Here is an 8934-nt window from a genome sequence, read left to right as displayed (position 1 = left end):
GTCCGCCCATGTACGTCCCGCCCCGTACGCCCGCGTCGTACGCATACCGTGGCGTTCGTTAGTTCGATCGGGAAAGGAAAAAAAAACGACACCCCACCCCGACACCCCATCCCCGCCTACGAAACCCTAGCGGCATCAACGCCGCCGTGGTCCACCGCCGTCAGGACGTCGAGCGGCGTCCGTAGTCACCCACGCGGCGTGTCGCCGGTGTCGCGTGAAATCGACACCCCATCCCCGCCTAGGAAACCCTAGTGGCATCAACGCCGACATGGTCCACCGCCGTCACGACGTCGACCCCGACGTGCCCATCTAGTCACGAGCACGGGGGGCGTCCGTAGTCACGCACGCGCCGTGTCGCCGGTGAAACGCCCAGCGCTCCCGCGTCAACTCCTGGTACGCGCCCTCCACGACGTGGGTGGCGGCATCGGATCGGCGTCGACCCCAGGCGAGGACCCCTCGAGGGCGGAGAGTAGGTTCTCTGGCTCTCTTTTTTTCTTTTTGATTTGTTCATTGCATTTTTTATGCCACAAAATGATTCCCTACTTGGCTAAATAAGAGAGGAGAGTAGTGACCTCTTAATGACCTCTTAATGATTTTGTACATTCAAATTTGTATGCATGACACATAGTCATGTCACTGTTGATGAATTTACTGTATTCGCGATGATGTTGTGGAATGTTGGCATTGATCTCACACCTTATTTGTATGTGTATAGATGGAGCAAGAAATCGGATACGCCAGTGATGATTCCGGTAGCGATAATGGATCCTCGTCATTGAATGCGAACCAACCTCCCGGAGACAACTATATGAGTCAGGATGAATCGTACAGTGGTAATGTAAGTGCCTTGAATGTTGACCAAAACATATTGAATACAAACTAGTTCTTTGACACTTACATGTCCTTTTAAATTTGTACAGCTACATGGCAATGATGACGATGAGGAATATGATATAGATGAACAATTTTATGCACATAGTGTGAGCTAGGTACGTTGAAAAAAATGTAGGGCAATGATTGACATTAAAATTGTATTACCACTTATTTTACTTTAAATGTGCACAGATAAATGCTCATGGTGACAATAAGCATAATAATATAGATGATGACAATGCCGAGAGCGAGGTCGATGCATCTCGTAGTGGGAGCGCTAGCCAAGTAAGTTATTTACATTATTTATGGTAAGTAATAATACAAGAACAGATTGACATGCAAGGTTATATGTCATATTTTGCAGGGAGGTGTTGATGGTCCTAGCGGGAACGATGAGCACAACGATGATGATCAGTTTGACCTTGACATGGGCTATGATGAATATCAGCAAGAGTCACCTGATAGGCATTAGGAAGTGATGGCAAAGACATTCAGGTCATTAGATGAGGTGTACACGTTCTACAACAAGCACGCGAGAGAACGTGGGTTCAGCATCAGGAAGGACTCGCTAAAACGTTCAAAGGATCGCGCAAGGACTGTGCGCTTGAGGAGGTATCTCTGTTCCGCCGGAAGAAAACGACAGGCCAAGTTCTGTACCATGGAAGGCCGGACCCGCAGGCTTAGACCGGAGAGTCGATTCTTCTGCGAAGCCCATTTGACAGTTAAGCTTGATAAAAAGCTTAATCTTTGGTATGTCAGCAGTTTCTCCGATGATCACAGCCACATTCTTGCACGACCGGACGAAGTCCGTTTCCTCCGATCTCATAATCAGATCAAAGCATTTGAGAGAGCAGAGATCTTAGCTATGGCAGGAGCTGGGATAAGAAAACATATTATTTTTGACAACATGGTTAGCAGGTATGGGTCGTATGCAAAGTCACCGTTTCAGAGGACAAAGCTGTATAACATGTGCTATAGGGAGAAGATGAAATTGCTTGCACAAGGTGATGCTGATACTGCCATAGGAATCATGTTGACTAGAAAGGACAGAGATCCAGATTTCTTCTTTGAGCACACAGTTGACGCTGAAGGCAGGCTCCAAAACCTGTTCTGGTGTGATTCGCAGTCACGCCGTGATTATCTTGACTACGGTGATGTTGTCGTCTTCGACAGCACATACAAGATGAACAAGTATGGAATGCCGTTCATCCCTTTTGTGGGTCTGAATAACCACCGTTGCACTACGGTATTCGCCTGCGCCATTGTTTCAGACGAGACTGAGGCTACATATGTTTGGTTGCTTAACACGTTCTTGAAAGCTAACTGTCAGAAGAGGCCCAAATCTGTAATTACCGATGGAGATGCAGCGATGATAAGGGCTATCAGGAAGGTGCTTTCTGACGTGTGGCATCGTCTATGTTCATAGCATATTGAAAAGAATATGCAGAAACACCTCAACCACAAGTCATTGAAGGAGTTCAGGGCATTACTGTACTATGCCACTACACATAAAGTTTTTGAGGAGAGATGGGCCACGTTTGTGCGCAAATGGCAGACGAAGAGAATGAAAACATGGCTCCATAGGATGTACAGGAAGAGGACCCTTTGGGCTGCATCATATTTGTCTGGTGGGTTTTTTCTTGGTATGCGCAGTAATTAGAGGAGTGAGAGTCTGAACTCCAGCCTGCACCTTCATCTTGACTATGGTATGACGATCATTGACATGATTGTACACTACGAGAATTGTATTGTTCGCCTCCGTGAGAATGAAGCTTATGATGACTACACGGCCTCACAAACTGTCCCAGTAACAGTGACTGAGTGTCAGACCATTGAGTCGTATGATGCCAAAGCATTCACGCATGCAAACTTTTATATGTTGCAACAAGATATGAAGAAGGTACAGGAGCTTGAGGTAATTGATAGACTGACAGGGACCGATAGTCAGAGATTTGTGGTTGCGTGGAAGAATAACAGGGATCACAGATTTAATGTGGACTATACGCCAGGTAACTCGGCAGAAACTATAAAGTGCAGTTGCCGAAGTATGACTCGCAAAGAGCTTCCTTGCAAGCATATTCTTCATGTTTTGAATGCACTGAACTTACCTGTGATACCCAAGTGTTGTGTCCTGCGAAGATTCTAAAAAAAACACGAGCTGGACTGCCCGTGAAGCGCACCAGCGATCTGTTTGCGTGGGTTGGTCGAGTGCTGAGGACAGAGCTAGATATAGTGAGTTGACCATCAAATCTGCAGAAGCATCTCATCTCGCATGCAGTAATCCATTCTTATTCGACAAGTTGATGGCAGCTCTGGATGATATTACAGCGAATAAGGACGTTCAGGGGAATGAAGATGATAGTCAGCGAAGCTTCGTGAATGATAATCCATTTGAGCCTAACCGAGATCATATTCTGGTTCGTGATCCAGTAAAGGTTTCCACCAAGGGCGCACCTAAGCAGAACAGTAGAGGTCGCGGTAAGGGTGGCCCAGATGTGACAAAAAATGAGAGACCTAAAGCATTTGACGAGAAATCTGGACGAAAATGTAGCATATGCAGCGGCACATGTCATAACAGGAGCACATGCAGCAAAAATGAAGAGTATGTCTATTGTTTGTTTATGTTAGTTTTGTTGTTTCATTTACTGTACATTGATTCTCATAGTTTGTAATTTATTCTATGCAGCAACTGGGCTTGAAGACAGAAGTAAGCATGATGCATCTGTTTTACTTCATCCATTTATATGTAACTGTATGTCTTTTTGCTTTGTTTATGTTAGTTTCGTTGATTCATCTATCGTACATTGATTCTCACAATTTTTAATTTATTCTATGCAGCAACTGGGCTTGAAGACTCAAGTGAAGACGATGCAAGTGTTTTACCTCTTCCATTTATATAAAAGACATTTGTTAAATTTATGTTTGTGTTGAGTATTTTATATGTGTGAAATCAAGATTATTGGCTACAGACCGTTGTTATATGAGACTTGATATTTTTTGTCGACTATAATAAAATTACTATGGTGACAATTGTTATGTGGAGACATCATTATTGTTGATATAAATGTACAATATTCACTGTTTATACTATGAATTCTGTATTGGTATTTACTACAGTCCCGTCGGCTGTCAAATATATTGAAAAAACACTCAATTTTGTTATAGAAGAAGAAAAAAATAGCCTGCCCGTCCACAAGCGTGTCTTAATAAGCACGTCGTTATCAAGCCCACCAGGCGACTACGACATGCGTTTCAGATCACGACGCGGTAGCAGGCCACAACAGGGCAGCCGAGTCGACGGGGCAGAAGATAAGTGAAGTTCAATGTGGCGACGGGAGCTGGGTATATAAGCCGGTCGACGTCTCCTTCGGTCGGCGAGGTGGGACTAAATTTGCTTTAGTTCCCCTAGCGCGTCGTCCCGGCGGGGTTAGCTGGGCCGGCCCACTGCGCGTCGAGCCGTCGAGAAGTCCGCGCCGTCCATGGCCTTATTGGGCCGGCCCACGTCGCGGCTGGCTGTCTCCACGTTGCCCCGCGGCCGACGCAAGTTTAGTCCCACCTCACCGTCCGAAGGAGACGTCGACCGACTAATATACCCAGCGCCCCGTCGCCACTTTGAACTTCTCTGAATTGCTACCCTGTCGTCGAGGCTGCCCTGTTGGGCCTGGTTTCCACGGCGTGTTCTGAAACGCCTGTTGTAGTCGCCAGGTTGGCTTGATAATGACGGGCTTATTAAGACACGCTGTGGACGGGCAGGCTTTTTTTTAAACTATTTTTTTTGCTTTTCTAAACTAACACGCAGTGTGCTGCCATAGTATAGTGTACAGAAAATAAACGACGACACGATTACATATATATAAATCTAAACATTATTGTTGTTTCTCTAAATTACTTTTTGTTTTTCTAAACAAAATCACAGCGTTTTTTTAATAATGCGCTACCATAGTTTAGTGTACAGAAAATAAACGACGACACGATTACGTAGTTTAGTGTACAGAAAAAAAGATTGATTATATAAATTTTCTGAAACAAAATATCATCTGGACATAAAAAAGCAATTAAGTATATAATATTTTCGAAACAAAATAGTGGCCAAATCAATAAATATATCTATTACATAAAAATTATAACAAAGTGTGCATCGGGAAAGGAAAATATAGTCCTCCAGTAACACCCAATCACACGCAAAACTAACTCCTCCGTGTCGCATCTATTTCTTCTTCTTTGATATCTGAATAACTTTGTTTTTCACTTCATCAAGCTTATTTCTTTCCGAAAAGATAAGTTGCGCTATTATTACCTCCCTCGAATCATCAATTGACCTCAGAAAAAAAAGTGGTGTTAGCACAGCGTACATTGTACGTCGTAGTAAAAACATTACATGTGTACCTGTGAAAATAAGCCTGTCCATTTGTCACCATCCCAATATTGAAAGCATCAAAGGAGAAATATTCCACATGAATTCCTAGTGCATACAATTTACGAAGATTAAATATCTATTGAACATATAGGATCGACATTCTGTCAAAGTAAGAACTCACCCATCATTTTGTTTTGGCATGTCATACATTTGAATAGGCCATGTGGACACATCCGGATAATTCACAACTCCGGTTGCATTTGCTTCTTGGATATCTTCTCCTAGTTGCTTTCTCTAAAGATAAAATTAACATGGTGGAAAGAAAGTCATTCAATATAGTAAACAAAACGAATTTTACCAGATACACAATTGAAATTAAAACCTACCAGGTCCTCAACGAGTTGTCTAGTAACACTATCAAGTTTTCCAGTCATCAACGAGTCAAGAACCTGAAACTCTCTCTTCCCGTATGCATGACGACAGTAACCAGTGAGTGTTTCCCTTGTTTAGAGGAATATAAGTCTGCATGACAACGAGCATAAAACACAATCAGCACATACTATAGTATGTATATACCGTGTAACCAATCAAACTTACCTTTGGTTTTTTGAAATACTCGTCCTCACATCTATTCACGGGTCCATTACTATGCGACTCTGCTTCATAGTCGTTACCGGCGGTCTTCTTTCCGGGTCTAATGTGAAGCAGCCAATGTACCCTCCAAGTTTTCAACATGAAACGATCGTCATTAACTTTGTCGGCCAAAAATGATGAGTATGCATTAATTACCTATAAATAATGTGTCAGATTTGAGAATGGTATTTTGGAATCAATTGTAATACAATAGATGAAATTAACTTACGTCGCCACTTAGCCATTCATGGTTAATAATTTGACAAGCTCTCTGCACACTGAGACCATCTTCTGTGCCATCATTGAAAATTTCTGTTTTGGCATGTTTTTGTGAATACTCATGCGCACGCACGTACTTGATGGACGCTTTCACCACATCATACTCATCACTAGATTTGTTAACACCACCATTTTGGAACAATTCTGTAACACACAACTCAAATACTTATAAACGCAATTATATAAATAATTATTACGCAAGAACAATTAGAAACACAAAAAACTTACTTCCTTTCGCAGAACGTTTTGCACGCTTGTTCGGTTTAGGGACCACATAAGGAGACTTGACATGTTGTGACCCTTTGCGCTTGCGCCTGCCAGTAACCTCCTCCACTTCCTCTTCCACTCCTTGAGAACCAAGCGATGCATGCGATGCGATCTCGTCCGTCCCTAAAGATGAGGCCGCTTTTTCATCTGATACTTCTGGTACTTCGATAGGATCATCCATATTACCCTTGAAACTATCCATGTGCTCAGGAGTGCAGTAAAAAGGTGTGTTTCCACGAGAAGTTACATCAACGCCGTCATCATCCTTTTGTAAATTCATTTTGGAAGGTGTATGGAACTGGTCTGAATCATCTTTTTGATATACAAACTCTTTTTCCGGAAATTCACCATCGTTTCCAGACTCATTAATGCCTCCGTATAGATTCTCTTCTTCTTCTTCGAGCTTACCGGGTTTGTAGAAGACACCGGTTTTGTTCAGTTTCTCAATCATCCTCTGCAAGAAAACATTTCATCTTAGTTCTTCAATAAAGTGATGGACATTAAAGTGACATGCTCAAGTGTTATTTGTGCACATAACTCTGGCAAACGAAGCATTTCCTTCCAAAGCTCATTAATCTCACTCAAAATCCGGTCCATAGTAGGCTTCTGGCTCGAAGCCTTCGAGGTACTGCCCTCTTTCCTCCTTCTAGTAACGTTAGATTTTTTGGTACTAGCTTTCTTAGTTTTTTCAGCTTCTTCTTCTCCAATTTTTTTCAGCCTGTACTCCTCTGTAATGTTGTCATCGATCTACAAATGCAACAAGAGAATTATACATACAAATCATATTAACACTTAATTTTATTTCATAAATGTAAAACAAAACAAGATTACTCGGATTACCATCCCAACACCACGACCATATTCATAGTCGTATTTGTCTCTTCTCACAGCCATATCTTCCGTCCAGTTCCTCATCAGTGGGCTCAACAATGCCAACGGATCATATTTTGGACCGATGACTGGTTGCACCTTTTCCCAGTATAGGTACTGCAAAACACATAAACTAATTAAATAACATGTTCTTCGATAACATTATATAAGAAAAATGTTAAAATTAATAAAAAGAACATACTTGCAAAAGGGCCAGGTTCCCCTGTGGCCACTGCCTAACATGGCCGTCCTGCAGAAGCTTGCCAATCTCCGACAAACAGAATCGCGAAGTGAATGCATTCCAGTTGAACTTCCTTATCAACTTAATATTTTGCACTAAGGCATAGTACTTCTTCGGAACGTATTCATGAGACACTGGTGCAATTATAGTTCCTAAGAGAACTAGAAACGTCATCCGAATAAAGTCATCGTCCGTGGTCTTATTCCTCACAATCTTTTCGATCAGATCATCAATCATGATCTTACCATTTTTTTTGTTAACAAAACTAACTGGTATTTTTTTGGTTGCTTTTTCTCCTTCTGTACTAAGAAAACCAAAAACATCCACTCCATTGTTTTTCCAACCAAATATGGAGTACACATCATCAGGCCTTAGTGAAATAAGGCCTTTACTTCCAGCACTACTTCCAGAACTCTCTTGGACCATGAATTTTTTGCTACTTGGATTGTAACCTAGGAGTAAAAAATGAAGCAAAAAATCACGCATCTTTATCGATGGTATTCTGAACATGCCCTGCATATCCGTTTCATAAAACCTGAATTTCTGACTTCGTGGCAGTCTGTCAACTAGACTAACCCACTTTTCAATAGAACATGGAATCACACCGTCGATATTCATACTGCACGAAATAGTGTTCTGTCACATACCATGGTACTGCTATGACCTTCTTCGTATAAAACATACAGACACAAAAAAACTTACATGACGACGACGGTGGGAGAGGCACCTGCGGCGTAGAGACGGCGACGGGTCAGGGCAGGCAGGCCGGCGCGGGCGCACCGGCGACGTTTGGACGGTGGGGCGACGGGCGGCGTACGTCGGCAGTACGTGTAGATCGCGGCGGCGGCGAGACGGGCTGGCGGAAACTTAGACGGGATAGAAGGTATGTTTGCATGCACGTCGGCTAAGGACGTCGCTCGAGCGCTGATTGCGGCGGCGTTGTTAGTGGGACGGCCCCATGCACGCATGCGCGTCGGTTAGCGAGACGCCCGGCGTTTTTTATTTTCTTTTTAGATAGACGGCCTCATTATTCTAACTTAATCGAACGGGCTCATTTTTTAAATTAATCGAACGGGTTAATTTTTTTTAACTTAATCGAACGGGCATTTTTTTCACATGCTACAATGACCGTGGCAAGCACGCACGCCAATTTTTTTGAGTTTCGACATTGTATGGATCTTCTACAATTTTCTGGGCCGAAAACCCCTAAAATACTGCCCAGACGTGACGCAACGTGCGTTCGTTGTCGGATTTCGTTCATTTTTGGCGTGGGGTGCCCGGGTGGGGCCCCACACGCGCTGGCAAAAGTTGGGTGCATTCCGTGAAACCGCTCAGGTACTTGGTGTGGAAGGCGGTGGTTTCGGTATGGGCGGAGGAGGCCCTCGGTCGTACGCCTCTCCTTCGCATCCGCCAA

This window comes from Triticum aestivum, chromosome 1D (genome assembly GCF_018294505.1).
Source record: "Triticum aestivum cultivar Chinese Spring chromosome 1D, IWGSC CS RefSeq v2.1, whole genome shotgun sequence".
NCBI lineage: Eukaryota > Viridiplantae > Streptophyta > Magnoliopsida > Poales > Poaceae > Triticum > Triticum aestivum.
The sequence above is the reverse complement of the archived record's forward strand: the minus strand, read 5'-3'. Positions refer to the sequence as shown.